Genomic DNA, 16,666 nt, shown 5'->3' with positions numbered 1-16,666 from the left:
TTCCGGCGGGCTGCAGCGAGGATGGAGGGAGATAGGGAGGGGTGGGGCCCAAAACCAATCACCTGGTGCACAGTAGGAGCTCAGCCTGACAGCTGCGCCTCCCCGCATCTGACAGTGGAGGATACCCCTGCTTTGGCTGGCAGAGCGGATTCACGCCTGTTCCTCCTCCGGGGCTGGATGAAACGGGTTTGGCAGGGTCAGCTGGCCCCCGCCCACAGCCCCTCATCCTACATGCCCCATTAGTTGCACAGTGCCCCACAGTACAACAGGAATGCTTCCTAAGCCGTTTCCTCTGCTAAATACCTCCGTGACAGCTCCTTGGCAGGGGCAGAGAGCCAAGGTTAACATATGCTGAGAATATGCGCCGCAGGCATCCCACCTCCACACAGAAGCGGGATGAGCCCAGCTTCCATGGGTGCCTTTCCTGTGCCCAGAGCCCAGAAGGCTGCTTCCCAGGTGCCCCTTGGCATCAAGAGTCGCTGAGGAATCTCAGCCACAATGAACCTAGGGGGTCATCCACCCATTCTGAACACCTGCCACCGCATCCTGCACAGTGACCGTCAGCCTCGCACACCACACTGACGGGGATTTACGCCCCCCTAGGGAGGCTAATAATCCTAGTGTGTGCTCTGGACCCAGTCTCTGAGTAGGGTGTTCAGAACAAGATTTGGAAGAAAAAAAAAAGACACACCCATGTCCCTGATGGACTAACCTTCAGGTGGGAATCTCCAAGTAATCTTTTAAAAATTATTTATTTGAGGGACAAAGAGAGAGAGAGAGAGAGAGAATGGATGCCTATAGCCACTACAAATGAACTACAGATGCCTAGTGCATCTGACTTTATGTGGGCACTGGGGAATCTATCTTGGGTCCTTAGGCTTTACAGGCAGGTACCTTAACCACTGGGACATCTATCCAGCCCTCCCCCCGCCATCATGTTTTGTTGAGGGTCGGCATCACTTGCCTCTCATTGCCTGAGCCCCAGATTGTCAGCCTGACCCCCGAGCAATAATGAGACAGGGGCAAAGCATTTAGTTCTATGGCCTAAATCAGTACCAACCCAGTCCTTGCTGCACTACAAGTTTATCTTTATGTCAAACATCCAGAAGATGGGTGGGGACGGGCATCAGGCAAACTAATACAGCCACAGGAGTGTCTGACTCTTTGGCCTTCTTAGGACAGAACCGATGCTTCAGGTCCCCTGGGACTCTAATATCACTTGGTCACTTTGCAGAGGTGGAATGCACAGCTTTGTGAGGCCCTGTGGGGGTTCATGGGATCCCCAACCCGGTTTCACATCTGATCCACATTGCTGCCGAGTCCCACGGTTTGAGCAATGACACCAGAATGGACGGTGTTCTCGCCAGAAGGCCAAGGTCCAGAGCGGTTTTACTGGACAGGCTACTGCGGAGAGCATCCTCAAGCTGCTCCATTCCCAAGTCCCATACCCCAGTTGTCTCACGAGATGCAGCGTTGGGATGAAAAGGGCTCATTCGATGGATCACTCCTGGGTGTCCACTGTGTTCACAACTTTTGGACCAGAGGAAGTAGAAGTGTGGAGGACAACACAGAGATTGTATCACTGGTAAGCAATTCTAGCTACTGGGGGGCTGGGGGGGGGGGGACCCTCCAAATTAATAAACTTAACAGAGTAGTTTGGCCTTGCTCATGTCACATGGCCAATGAGGATGCTGGGAACCAGTCACTTGTGGCCCCAGCTCAGAGAGAGTGTGTCATCTTGTAACCATACCATCTGGTTTCCATGGCATCTTGGCTGCAGCGGGGGGGGGGGGGGGCGGGGGGGGTGGAGAAAGATCTAAGGGAGAGTGCCTGCCAGCCCTAGATGCCTCAGCCAGGAAGTGACACGTCATTTCATGTCTGCCCACAGTCTAGAACCAGTCACAAGGCCCCAGCTCCCAGCAAAGGGGGTGTGCAAGAGGGACGGTGAGCACTCCCTATCCTGACGCAGACATGATGGTCCTAACTCTCCAGGGGCTCACACATCATCCAGAGTAAGACGCTTTGGGCGACACTGGCATTCCGAGCCAGACGTGGGCAGGGGAGGTCAGCAAAGAAGGGAACCAAAAGTAGTCCAGAAATACTTCCCATAGGAGGTCAGCGTAGAAAGAAGCGTCCGTGCGATATCACAATGGGTACAGATAATCTCATTGATCCTTCTGGGTATGGTAGCACATGCCTTTAGTCCCAGCACTTGGAAGACAGAAGTAGGAAGATCGCTGTGAGTTCAAGGCCAGCCTGAGAGACTACAGAGTGAATTCCAGGTCAGCTTAGGATAGAGCAAGAACCTACCTCAAAAAACCAAACCAAACAAACAAACAAAACCAAAACCCTCCCCCCACCAAAAAAACTGATTTGATCTGTCTCAGAAGGAAGATGGAAGCCAATGGCAACCCATGGGGTAAAGGTGAGGCCCTAGGAAGACAGCCTGGAGCAGGGGGGTGGGCATGCCTAATACAAGAGACTGGGGTGTCACTCATTGGTACAATGCACACCTAGAAGTCCTGGGTTCAATCCCCTGTGCCACATAAACAGGGCATAGTGATGCATTGTCTATAACCCCAGCATTCAGGAGGTGACAGCAGAAGGGTCATAAATTCAAGGTCAGGGTAGGCAAGATGGCTCAGTGATCAAAGGCACTTGGTTGCAAAGCCTACAGGTCTGGGTTCAATTCCCACAAGGCAGCAAATACACAAAGTTGTGCATGTGTCTGGAGATCATTTGCAAAAGCAGTAGACCCTGGTGCACCCATTCTCTCTCTCTCTCTCTCTCTCTCTCTCTCTCTCTCTCTCTCTCTCTCTCCATCCCTCTCTCTCTCCCTCTCTCTCTCTCTCTCTCTCTCTCCTTTTATCTATTTATTTGAGAGAGATAAAGAAAGAAGCAAATAGAGGGAGAGAACAGGCGCCCCAGGGCCTCCAGCCACTGCAAACGAACTCCAGACACGTCGCCCCCTTGTGCATCTGGCTGACGTGGGTTCTGGGGAATTGAACCTGGGTCCTGTGGCTTTGCAGGCAAGCGCCTTAACTGCTCAGCCATCTCTCCAGCTCTCTGTATCTCTCTCTCTTAAATAAACAAATAAATACCTATTTTTTAAAAAAAAGAAATTCAAGGAAAAAAAGAAGAAATTCAAGGTCAGCCTAAGTTACATAGTGAGCTCAAGGCTAGCTACATGTGACCAAAACTAACTAACTAAATTAATAATAAATTGTTTAAGAGAAACAGCGAGTCAGGGCGGGTAGTTTTATTTACAGTGATGACAAACCAAGAGCGGACTAGGAGCTGGCAGTAGGGTTCAGAGGTAGGGCACATACTTAATCTCCAGGGGAATGGGGGCCGGGGGACATATGGGGGAAGAGAATTTTGGATTTGGTTCAAATAAAGTAACCAATGAAGTAACTTCCAGGGGGCTTTGTTTCCAGAATAGCAGGGAAATTGGAGTACAATTGGAGACACTCAATGCCCTCTGAATTGCGGTTTCCCACTCGGACTGGCGGGAGCAGGAGCGCGGTCCACACCACACGTGCATGGTGCGTGCGGCTGTGCTCTGCTCCCTGGGCTCCCCGCGGCTGGCCCGTGCCTGCCCTCCGGCCACTGCCTCACAGCAGGTGCTGACTGGAGCTCTGCTTTGAAGGACGCTCCATCCAGCTCTCTTCCTCTTGGGAACAACTCCTTGGTACTTTCTGCAAGCTGGGCCCCATCTCATCAGATCAGGAGGTCCTCTGAGCTCTCCTGGGGACCCTCTACCTTGGCTGCAGCTAGGGAGCTCTCTCTAAGCTGGTGGCAATCGATGGGGCTCACCTTGTTTGGTTCTTGTCTCTCAGAGGTAACAGCACTTTCTTTCCCGGGGCCTGTCTTAAAAGCTGAGGTTTCCCAATTTTTTTCCCATCTGTCTCTGCCGTTGATGCTAAGACTGCTTTGCTTCAGGCAGAATAGATATGGGGGTTGATATTTCCTTTGGGCCAAAAGTGAAGTTCTCCATATATAAATATATATATATATATATATATATATATATATATATATATATATATATATATATGGTTTCTCAAGGTAGTGTCTCACTCTAGGCCAGGCTGACCTGGAATTCACTATGGAGTCTCAGGGTGGCCTTGAACTCACGGCAATTCTCCTCCCTCTGCCTCCCAAGTGCTGGGATTAAAGGTGTGTGCCACCAAGCCCAGATCCCATACCTTTTAAATAATATTTTTATTTATTTATTTTAGAGATAGAGAGAGGCCAACGGATGGAGGGACAAGAGAGAGATGGGGGCTGGGAGAATAGGTACCCAAGGAGGACCTTTTACCATTGCAAGCAAAGTCCAGACACATGCACCACTTTGTGCAGCTGGCCTTTATATGGGTCCTGGGGACCATAAGGCATTGCAAGCAAGTGCCTGTAACCACTAAGCCATTTCTCCAGCCCTCTCTGTGCTTTTAACAGTTGGGTAGGACGGCATTCATTCTGCAGACCGGGACCCGTGGAAACCCTGAGCACGGGCCTGGCTTGCCTCTGCCATTAGCACCAGGTCACTATCTAGAGACTCTTTCAGGAAACTTCTCAGGTATCATGCCCTGCTGGGATGAAGCACAATCTAGCACTTTCCACTGGAGGCTAAAGCTGGCACTCGTCCGTGCTATTTGTGAGTTTCTATTAGCATTTGTTCGTGTTACCAACATGATAGAAAATAAACATTTGTCAGACTTGAGGATTTTGGCTTTCATGGACTATTCCCCAGCTGTCTCTCTACTCCTTTCCTCTGTCCCATCCCATGACTGATATGTTAGTTTGAATAAGATAGTTCAAACGTACAACCCCATAGACGCAGGTGCTTTATTAAAATTAAGCCTGTGACTTGGGTCTCCAGCCACTGGGGATAGATCCTCGGCATCCAAGCCCTATGGTGTGCTGGGGGGGGGGTGCAGATCTGAATTCTATCGCAAAGGTGTAGAGAGAGCAGTTCACGCCCTGCTGTGTTACAATTGGTTCCCTCTGCTTGGATCTATGTAACCGAGTCAGCTCCAAGTACCACTGATGGTGTCCCCTGGACTCTGTAAGCCTGAAATAAATCCCTTTCTCCCATAAACTGTGACTGGTTGGGTGTTTTTCCCAGCATGCTCTGCCCCTTGCTGTATGATCTTAGACAAGGCACAAAAATCTTCGAGGCTTTTTTGTCACTCGTGTGTACGATTATGGTATATGTATGCGTGATGTGCTGTGTGTGATGCATGCAGTGCCCATGTGCTCGTCTGCAGTACGGTGGGGGGCACGCACCCTCGGCAGGTTGAGGACACTCACAGTGGCCCGAGCAGCATATCAGGTGTCCTGCTCCATTGCTCTTTTTTCCTGATTGTGTTTGAGCTGTAGTCTCGTACTGATACGGGAACTTGATGCTTTTTATGAGTCTGGGAGACTCCCCGGGTCTTTGCTCCCCTGTGTGGGACAGGGGTCGTGGGTGGCCACGGCCATATCCAGCTGCTAACATGAGGTCTAGTTCCAGTTTCAGGCATGCCCCCATCAGCCGCTCAACTCATGGAGGAATAACACTTAACATCTGAGACATCTCTCTAGCCCTTGAAGCATTTATTTATCTATTATTATTATTTTTAGAGCCATCCAGTATGAAGGACATGGGCCTCTAGACTTGCTGGCCACCATGGCGATGCAGCACCAGAGGAACTGCAGGTGAAGCCAACCGGAACTGTTAAGATTCTAGTCCCAGCCCCACTGCGCCTACCTATGTGGCCCTACGCAAATGACTCACCCTCTCTGCCTCCAGTTTCTAATCATTAAAGTGGAGGTATTGCCCCTGCTTTGTGAGGTGGGCTTAGAATCCCTCTGCCTTCTCTGCTGGGAAGAAACCCTTCTTGGGGTCCTGGAAACATGGCGTTACATGGATCTCGAGCATGCTCAGGAAAGGTAAGGCAGCCTGAAGACCCAGACCCTGGCCTGACGCCTTTCTGTGAAGCAGAACACAGCAGCTCCGGCCTCGATCAGACCAGTGTGGACACACAACTCTTAGCCATATGGTTAGTTGTCCTTTTGTGCATCTGAAGCGGTTTGTAAAATCATAAAGAGGACTAGGAAGATGGCTCGGAGGAGAAAGAACGTGCCATGCTAACACGAGGAGATGTCCAGAACCCATGAGAGGTCAGGGGCATTAGTTTGTGTCTGCAATCTCGGTGATCCTATGAGGAGGAGATGGGGAAGGAGACAGGAGAAACCCGTGAAGCTCACGGGCCAGCCAGTCTGCCAGCACAGCAGCACCTAAGAGAGTCTCAAGGTAGAGCGGAGGATGACACCCAAAACTAGCCACTGCCCCCCGCAGCTAGGCCTATACCTGCACCCAACAGAAGACCAGACAACGGAACCTATGCCCACACATGAACAGACACACGCACACACACACACCTACACCTCACATGAACCGACACATGTGAATGTACACCCTCACGTGAATGGACACATGCACACCTACACCCTCACATGAACAGACACATGCACCCAAAATTGTTAAAGGAAAGTAAATCTGAAAGATATAGAGGAGTAAAGTAAGGAATATAAAAATTGGCCATAACCAGGCTTAAGCTAATCCCCCCCTTTTTTGCACATGGTCCCCTAATAATCTTAGCTTGTGCACGTGCACTCTGTATTTCTCAGAATGTGCCCATCGTTCAGCTATTCATGACTTTACATACAGGAAAGAAAACATATGGCAGTGATATTTTCATAAGGCACATAGGCATGAGACAAAAAAAATATAGAGAGAATTTTCAGTATTCTCCTTGAACTTCATTTCTTTCTCAAGCTCTACTTTTCCTGAAAGTGAAATTCTAATCCGGTCCTCCCACCCCAGGTGCATGGGACCACCTGAAGATTTTCCCTTGGTCAATGCAGAGGGCCGCTTAGGAAACAGAGAAATTTTCTCCCTGCGGTTCACTTTTCCTGTAAAGTGGGTCTGAGTCACTGATAAGTCAAGGGCTTTGGGCAAGCGTAGCCCTGGAGCTGTGTCATGGTCACTATGAGGTCATTCGTGTCCCCTCTGTCCCAGGCTGTGGTCTACCCTATTGGGAAGCAGCCACCATTAGGCACACACAGCCCCATCATAGGCCCCCACATCGGGCAGACCCTTCTAAGTAGGATGTAGACAATAACACACTGAGAATGTTCACAGGCATCACGCTGGGCTGTGGGTGGGGCTGAGGAGCTAAGAAGGTACACGGAAGAAGAAAAACCATACTTGGCTAGGCCCAGGATCAAGGTCAGCTATCAATGAACCTCACTCTCTAGCTCCACGGTCCCAAGCGACTTAGTCACCCTAATAACATTGGGTGTCAGCAAACACTGTTGGGGACACTGTGTGTAATCTCTCACCCTCACCAGAACCCTGTTGGGCAGGCACTACCATGGCTCATGTGCCATAGGAAAGAAAACTGAGGCCCAGAGAATTCAGACACCTCATTCCAGATCTCAAGCTAAGGGGACAAAAGAGACAAGATCTGCCCCAAAGAACCCAGGGCCCATGCATTAAGCGAAGCCAACAAGCTAGCAACAAAATCTGCCCCCAATGCACACGCACGTATACACACATGCTATGCCCATTCCCTCCTGCCTCACTTAAGAGCAGAGCAGGTGGACTGGAAAGATGAATCAGGGATTAAGGTGCTTGCCTACAAAGCCTAACGACCCAGGTTCATTTTCCACATAACGCCAGATGCACAAGGTGGCACATGCATCTGGAGTTTGTTTGCAATGGCTGGAGGCCCTGGCTCACATATTCTCTCTCTCTCTCTCCTTACAGATAAATAAATAAAACTTTAAAAAACAGAACAACTATTTTCAAAGTGCATTTCCACTGGAGTCGGTGGGAAGAGCTAACATCTCAGAGATTCACCCATTCACCCCTTGTGTGACCACACTATGTGAGACACCCAGCTTTTGTCAGGGACCAGGAACCATGTTCCACCCAGAACAACCTTTTCCACATGTATTAGTTACTTGACATACCTGAAAGAGCAAGATTAAAGGAGGAAAAAATTGTTGGGTTTTTTTTTTTGGCTTATAGTTGTAGGGAACACAGTTCATGGTGGCAAGGTGGCAGTGTGTCATGGCCTAGTCACAGCAACGGAAGCTTGCCACTGGGCTCCTCACATCACGGAGCATCAGGAAGCAGAGAGCAGGTGACAACCCCTCTAAGGCCCACCTCCACCAGCCAAACTCCATAACCTCCTTGACCAGAGCTGCCAGCTAGGGACCGGGTGTTCAAACACACAAACCACTGGGAGTGGGGGGCATTTCAGATCCAAACTGTAGCACCACACCCTTAGAGAGGGGCCAAGCCCACAGACAAACGAGGGGACCTTGGTCAAAGGGAAGGCGTGCCCACCAGCCTCCCTCCCAAGGCTGGTGAGGAGATGCGATGAGATGATGCGTTTGAGCACTCAGCTCTGCCCTCTGGATCAATGCCAGCTATTTCCGGTCTTTTAAACTGTCGCCACCCCCAATGACCCACAGGAAAAGAAGGCCTGCGTTTCCCTGAACGGGCCTGGCCACAGATGTCCTCATGGAGTCAAGCACCAGAGAATAGATACCCCCACCTCTCCAGGTACAGTCTCACCTACCATCACAGGAATGGGACGGGCTGGACGACACCAGAAATCCCCTGTCCCATGCCAGTTTCCTCTCCGGCTATCTACAGGTCCTGTTAAGACGAAATTGTATTCCAGAGGCTTGTCCCTCAAGGCACCCAGATGGAACCACCACAGAGAGCTAACTACAGAGGGTCTTCCCAGCTCTACCCCCTGAGAAACTGAAGGGACAATTCCAGCCCACCCCAATCCCCAGGCTCTGCCCTGGTCTCACACATTCTTCCCTTCATTCCCTTCATCCGTGCAATCCACCGTAGAGCCGAACCGGTCTGTGGAATTTGTCCTCGGGGATCTTATGGTCCAGGGGGAGGTGAGGAGCCGTCGAACCCTCTCCCCCGGGGATGGGTTCGATCTCTTCCTGCAGCGTCTGTCCTGGGTGCTGATGGAGCTCAGGACGTGCTTTAGGGGGAAGAGTTTGCCTGGGTGCGCTGCTGGCATCTGCTCCCAGAGGCAGGATGGCAGCAAGAGGGAGAGAGAGGGCTCGTGTGGAACACGGAGGGAGTGGTGAGTGGCTTAGCTGGGACAGTGTAGAAGAGAAGCTGTCCCAGCAAAAGCACTTCAAGAGGGTGGCCAGAGCCGGGGCGTGGTGGCGCACGCCTTTAACCCCAGCACTCGGGAGGCAGAGGCAGGAGGGTTGCCGTGAGTTCAAGGCCACCCTGAGACTCCATAGTGAATTCCAGGTCAGCCTGGGCTAGAGAGAGACCCTACCTCAAAAAACAAAAACAAAACAAAGAAAAAGAGTGTGGCCAGGCTGACAAGGGCATCAGAAAGACCCCTCAGAAAGGCACCCAGAATGACACTGCAACCCCTCCCCACCTCGCAGCCTAGATATCTACACACAAGCTGCCCATCTTCACAGTGGACCAGGGTAGCGGGCCGAGCTCCTAAACCCGGCCAAGAGGCCACCGAGTCCTGTAAGCACACCTCCATGGACCCCTCCTCTAAGACACCTACCCCATTGCCTAGACTCTTCCTAACATAGCCCCTACTGGCATCTGCAGGTGGCCTGCGCACATGCACATATGCATGTACATGCATGCACACACACACACACACACACACACACACACACACACACTGAGCCGAGCCTGCTTTATCTCCATACGAGACAGAGTTGCCCTCCTGAGTAGGCATGAGTGGGGACCGGCCATGAGCCCATTTCACAAGCCCACCGAGGACCCTGCTGAGTCTCCTCGGGGGGCCTGATGACTCCTGTCTTCCTGCTAATGTTGAGAAGGGCTCCGCGGGATACCTGGAGTGCTGCCAGACACCGAGACCCAGCCTGCTTGGCACCAGCCCCTGGGAAAGAAAGCTTCAGAGCTCAGACCATTCCCAGAAACTGGAGACCCAGCTCTGATAAGGCCAGCCTGCTTTCTGAGTCTGCCAGCCAGCCAGCCAGCCTGAGAAACCCGCACGGGCAGAGGGGGAGGGCCGTGTGCGTGCGTGCGTGCGTGCGTGCGTGCGTGCGTGCGTGTGTGTGTGTGTGAAAGACCCTGAGCTTGAGGTCATTCCCTGCCCCGAGAGCTTAGCGGTCAGACCACAGGGAGGCCCAGGCACCTCTCCCAGGCCCTGACACCCGAGCATCTCAGAGGGTGTTGAGGACTCTGACCCACGGGCGCCAGGACAGGAGGCTCCACACAGAGGGGTACTGCCCTGTTTATTTGTAGAGGCGGTTCCCACACTGCAGCCTCGTCCTCAGGGCAACTGCTGAAGGAAAGCTGGACGGAGACCAGTGTCCTCACTTGACGCCCGGGGAAGTGGAGGCTCCCAGGAGGGAGGTGGATCGCTCAAGGTCACTGGAGCAGCATACCCTCCTCCCTTTCTTGCATCCACCCCCCCATCCATCCACCCATCCATGCTACTCTTGACCGAGCATTAAGGCCAACGAGAGCTTTATGTAATTAGCTAGCAATGCCTCGTAGTTTAGTGTGTTCCAGAAAGGGACACAGAGGGCATGAGTTACTCAGAGCACTTGTGTTACCATAGACAAGTTCTCTGGTCTTGTCTCCTCATCTGTAATGCCGGAACGGTCTCTGGCCCCCATCACACAGACTGGGCTACAGCAGAGAGCCTAGGAGCCCCAGCGCAGAACAGGCTTGGCCGCAGCCTGTCAATCATGCTCCGTGCTCATGAACAGCGACAGGCTGGAGCCTGTGTCAGCCTCAACTGGGGACCACAGCCAGGCAGAGCTGGGACTCCCGCAGTGGGACAGCCAGCCCGGCCATTCTGGGTACTACTCAGGTCACCTATAAATGAAATGATAATTTGCAGAGGGACATCATCATAACTGGAGGGTATGTTTGAAAGACACTGTATTAGTTACTGTCTTGTTGCTATGACAAAAACGTAACCAGAAGCAACATAAGGGAGGAAGGGCTTATTTCAGCTTACAGTTCCAGGTTATGGTCCATCATCGTGGGGAAGGAACGGGAACAGGAGGGTGAAGCACTTGGTCATGTTGCATCTGCAAACCAGAAGTGGAGAGCCATGAATGCTGATGTTCAGCCAGCTCTCTTCTGTTTGTTTTCCTTTGAGGCAAGCCCAACAGACTGCCCTTTTTTATGCAAGAGAGACAGAGAGAGAAACAGTGCACCAGGGCCTCCAGCCACCACAATTGAACTCCAGACGTGTGATCCCCTTGTGCGCATGTGTGACCTTATGCACTTGCCTCACTGTGCGTCTGGCTTACGTGAGACCTGGACAGGCCAAATGGGTTCTTAGGCTTCGCAGACAAGTGCCTTCACCCCTAAGCCATCTATCTCTCCAGCCCTCTTTCCTATTTTTAAAACATTTTATTTATTTATTGGAGAAAGCGTGAGAGGCAAATAGAGAGGGAGAGAATGGGCTTGCCAGGGCCTTCAACCACTGCAGATAAACTCCAGGCGCATATGTGGGTACTGGGGAATCGAACTTGGGTTCTTAGGCTTTGCAGGCTAGCGCCTTAACTGCTAAGCCATCTCTGCAGCCCGGCTCTCTCTTTTTTATACAGTCTAAGACCTCAGCCCACGAACTGGCACCTCTCACAATTCCACTAGTCCTTTGCACTTCAGCTAAGCTAATCAAGATAACCTCTCACAAGCATGCCCAAAGGTTGGTTTCCTAGGTGTGTCTAGCTCCTGTCAGCCTGGCAATCAACATAAACCACCACATGCAGGGAGGACCCCGAGGCCCGCAACTCTGTGCCCACAGAAGGGGACCCACCGTGGGGTCTCCTCATGCAGAGTCCAAGGGGCCAGCAGTGCACCAGCTTGTCTCCACGGCGCGAGGACACATAATGCGCTGGTCTCATGCTCACAGGGCAAGAACCGAGGGCTGCAGTGGCCTTGCTTCGCGCAGACTGGACTGGGGGAAAGGGGAGGGCGGCTCCTCAAAGCCGCTTCACAAGGAGCTGCATTAAAGGCAGAGTCACCAAAGCGCCAGCCACAAAGGAAGGGCCAGCCTAAGTCCCCTCCCCCAGCCTCCTGGGGTCCAGGCCCATCTGGTAACCATTCTACAAGAGGCAGGAATGTTTATAGCATGAGGACCCTGGCCCGGAAGCCCAACATTCTCCTGCCTCCCCTGGCTGCATCCGGTGGCCAGGTGGGGAAGATCAAGGCTGTTGTGAGGAGCCCCAGCTGGGCCCTCCCAGTCCTTCCTAGGTGGAAATCAGGCCAGTTATGTCCCACTTGTTCCTGACGTGTTGAAACTGTGAAGGGTCTTGGGGAAGGGAAAGAGGGCTCGGCTGGGGTGAGGGGGCTGGAGGATAAGTGTAGCTAGGCAGTTCATTAGCCACTGGGCATGTCCGTCATCACTGTTCCCGCACTGATGCTGGAAGGCAGACAGGCACCTGGCATGAATAGAGGAAAAGACACAGCTGGGGGCTGTTAGGAAGGGCAGAGAGATGGGGCAGCCCCTGAGAGAACATGTTGCCCTCTACCCTCTGGGCTTCCAGCTGCTGTAAGCAGCTGGATGATTTCTTTAGACCCTGTCTGCGATGCAGCATCCATTCAGAAGCCTTTTGCCCAAGCTTGGGGGAGGCTGTGACAGCCAGGGAGCCAGCCGGTCCATCCGTACTGTGAGGAATCCTTACCCACTCCAGTACCCAGGCCTGTGACCCGGCAATCCACTGCAAGGCCATCAATGCCTGTCTCTCTTCGCCCAAGGTCCCAGCCACTTATTCATCAGTCCCTACTGGGTTTTCTTTTGTTTGTTTTTCTGTGTTTTAGAATCCTCCCATTCTTCCTGCCCCTACCCCAACCCATTCCCAGAATCCCCAGCCTGGGTACTGCCTCCAGTTCCCACCCAGGCTTCCAGCTTTCACTCAGGAGCCCTGAACTCCATGTCACTCCTCCTCCCGTGCAAGGTGTGGGAGAACAGGAACTGTATTTACATGACTCGCCATCCAGAAGTCAGCACTAATACTTTGCCCAGCAGGTAACTGCTCCCTACACACTTGTGGGATGAGTGAAAGGAAGGAGAGAGGGGACAGATGGAAATAAACATCCAAAAAGCAATGTGAAGGGTGGCTAGGAATTTTAGAAGCAAGCGCTAGAGCAGTGTGACCCTTTTGCTTTAGGTTAACTGGTTGAAATCTTGGTGGCATGGGCTGGACTTGCCCCTGGTCAGAATCTGAGAACTAAGCCTAGGAACTGGTCTCTTCGAAGGGTCCAGATAGGCAGGCAGATAGGCCCTCTGCTTAGAACCTCTAGTAATGGGGGCTTGCTACCCATCAGGACCACTGTGCTGAGCAACTCAAAGAAGAGAGTTAGGAATGTGAGCCAAGAGCAGACACACACAGGCCACCCGAGCCCCCCGTGGAGTGGAAGCTGGCTGCTCAGCCCTCTGGCCTCTCCTCCCACAGAGACCTCTTGACCTGGTCCATCAGGAAGCCGCATCCCCTCTTGACCCACGCTCGTTGCTGCTCTAGCCTCGTACCAGCCTGCAAACACCGCTCTTTTAGTTCGTGTCTGAGAAGGAAGTACAGTTCTCCTGGGAACTTTGGAGGGAAGCTGGCCAGATGTTGGGGAAGCCAAGGGAAAACAACTGCATCCATCTTTGGCCCAAGGTGGGCTCTGCTTCGAGAGGAAATCAACATCCTATAGAGCCGCCACGGGGCTTGGAGAAACGGAGCCCAGGTAGGGGATGGAACCTGGTTTGGGCCAAGTACGGGATTCTATCTAGCGTCTTGATTTTCAGCCCCACTGCCAAGCTCTGCCTGGAAACGGTGGAGAAAACCCTGGGCTGTAACCCTGCTCTGACGCCACGGTTCTCCCGCATCCCCGCCCCCCACATCCCTGCAAGCAGCTCTTGCGCCTCATCAAACCCCCTCCCACCCAAGCAGACTCTCGGGAGACACGTGGACTTCCCCCCACTGGGGAAAGTGGTTAATAGCAACGCATTCTTCTACAGGGATTCCCTCTGGCACGATGCAGGGTTTAAATGAAGGCAATAGAGCAATACTGAGGGATTTCAGGCCCCGACCAACTGCTAGGCTTACACAGAGGCTCCAGGCCCTTCCCAGGGCCTTAAGGCCATCCTGACATCATTCACAGCAATGCCCGCCTGTGTGTTCAGCTCACCGCTTGCTTGCTGTGTGGTCCTTTCTGACCCAGTTTCCCCAGCTCTACCCTGGGGATGGGGTGGGGGAGGGTGTTGGGGAGATGTCACCACTCTCATCAAACTGTATTGAAGGTCAAGTGCAACACGCAGCCCGTCACTTGGCTCACAGTGGGTGCTCCATCTTCCCTTCATTCTTCCACATGTCAGTCCTTCTCCATGGAGGATTGGACTGGAATGGGATATGGGATATGGGATATGGGATATGGGATATGGGATATGGGATATGGGATATGGGATATGGGATATGGGACATGGGTAAAGGCATTGTTGGTTATTTCCCACAACCTAAAGAAACTAGACCTGGAAATTACCCCCATTTCTCTCCCTCTCTCTCTCTCTCTCTCTCTCTCTCTCTCTCTCTCTCTCTCGATTTTGCCCCATTGACAGTCTACAACTCAGAAAAAGCATCTCAGAAAGATGCTCAGAGACGGAGATGTGGGGGTATGAGTTGCTTTTCTCATCACTGGGATAAAATAGCTAACAAAAGCAAGTTAAGGAGGAAGGATGAGTTTTGGGTCATGGCTTCAGGGAGTACAGTTCATCCTAGCAAACACATTCGTGTTTTTGAAGGTTCTGGGGATCAAAGTCAGGTTGTCATGCCCGAATGGTAAGCATGTCACTGACTGAGCCATCTCCGCTCCTCTCCCGACATAACGCTGTCCGGCGCCCGGTGCTGTGCTCTACCTCTGCGGTCTCCTCTAGCTGGAGATCTTTTCTCTCCCATTAAGGTCCCTGAAGAGCAGCTTCATTAGCCTATTTTGTTTTGCTTTGCTTTGGTTTGGTTCTGGTTTTCGAGGTAGGGTCTCTCTTTAGCCCAGGCTGACCTGGAATTCACTACGTAGTCTCAGGCTGGCCTTTAACTCACGGCAATCCTCCCACCTCTGCCTCCCAAGTGCTTGGATTAAGGGTGTGCGCCACCACGCCTGAGAGAGAGAGAGAGAGCAGGAGAGGAGGGCTGAAGAGATGGCTCGGTCAGTGGCATGCTTCCCATTCAGGCATGGGAACCTGACTTTGGATCCCCGGAACCTTCCGAAGCTAGGCATGGTGGCACACACCTTCAATCCCAGTCCTAGGAAGGTAGAAAAAGAAGAGGCTCTAGGCCTTGCTTACTAGCTAATCTAGCCAAAATCAGTGAGCTTTGGGTTTCACTAGAGACCCTGTCTCAAAAATGAGCTGGAGAGTGAGAAAGATACCCAATGTCAACTTCTAGCCTACACATGCATGCCCACATGCATACAGCCACAACACATACACACACACACATACACACACCCCTCATGCATTAAGAGAAAGAGAAGGAAGGAGAAAAGAAATAAAGAAAGGGAAGGAAGGAAAAGTGAAGGAAGGGAGCAAAGAAAAGAGAAGGTAAAAGAGAGGAGTGGGATGGGATATGCCTTCAGAAAATGAGGATGGGGACTGGAGAGACGGCTTAGTGGTTAAGCACTTTCCTGTGAAGCCTAAGGACCCCAGTTCAAGGCTCAATTCCCCAGTACCCACATAAGCCAGATGCACAAGGTGGTGCATGCATCTGGAGTTCATTTGCAGTGGAGGTCCTGATGGATCTCTCTCTTTCTCTCTCTCTCTCTCTGTCTCTCTCCTTCTTTCTGTCACTCTCAAATAAATAAATAAAAATAAACAAACAAAAAAAAAACTAAGAAAATGAGGATAGGAAGAGAATTCAGGGGCCATTAGGCCATGGTAAAGCTGGGACTTTAAACCAAAAGAACCTTTGAACAACTCTACCATGATCAGATCTATCTTCTAGAAAAATCACCAACATGTTGTGGAAGATGGCTTAGACTCAAGAATAGTACAACTTTGGGGGGGGGGGCTGGAGAGATTGTTCAGTGGATAAAGGCATTGCTTGCAAAGTCTGCCAGCCCAGGTTCTGTTTCCCACTACCACATAAAGCCAGATACACAAAGTGATGCATGCATCTGGAATTCACCTGAAGCAGCAAGAGGCCCTACCATCCTCTCTCTCTCTCTCTCTCTCTCTCTCTCTCTCTCTCTCTTTCTCTCTCTCTCCTTGCAAATAAATATAAAAAATATAATAGCACATTGAGGTGCTCTTGATGCCCACCAACCTGCTCATCGACATGCCAGCTGCGCTGGTGACTGTCCTTTTCCTAGGTTCCAGATGGCAACATCGAGGCACAAACGTGAGTTTCTTACCCATCATACCAACCAAGGTTACAGCTCTGCAAGCAGAACCCAGGCTGTCAGACTCTGAGAGGTTTGTCTGCTTTTTTATGGCACTTTCCCCACTATGATGGTGACCCAGGCTGAGAGGCATGCACTGCAGGGTCCCATAAGGCCTGCAGGTATGTCCTGCTCCCCAGACCCTGGGCAGGAAAAGATGGCATGTGGGCACATGAATGAAGTCAGGCAAGCAGCAAGCGCCAA

This window comes from Jaculus jaculus, chromosome 18, assembly GCF_020740685.1.
Source record: "Jaculus jaculus isolate mJacJac1 chromosome 18, mJacJac1.mat.Y.cur, whole genome shotgun sequence".
NCBI lineage: Eukaryota > Metazoa > Chordata > Mammalia > Rodentia > Dipodidae > Jaculus > Jaculus jaculus.
Note: the sequence above shows the minus strand (reverse complement) of the source record.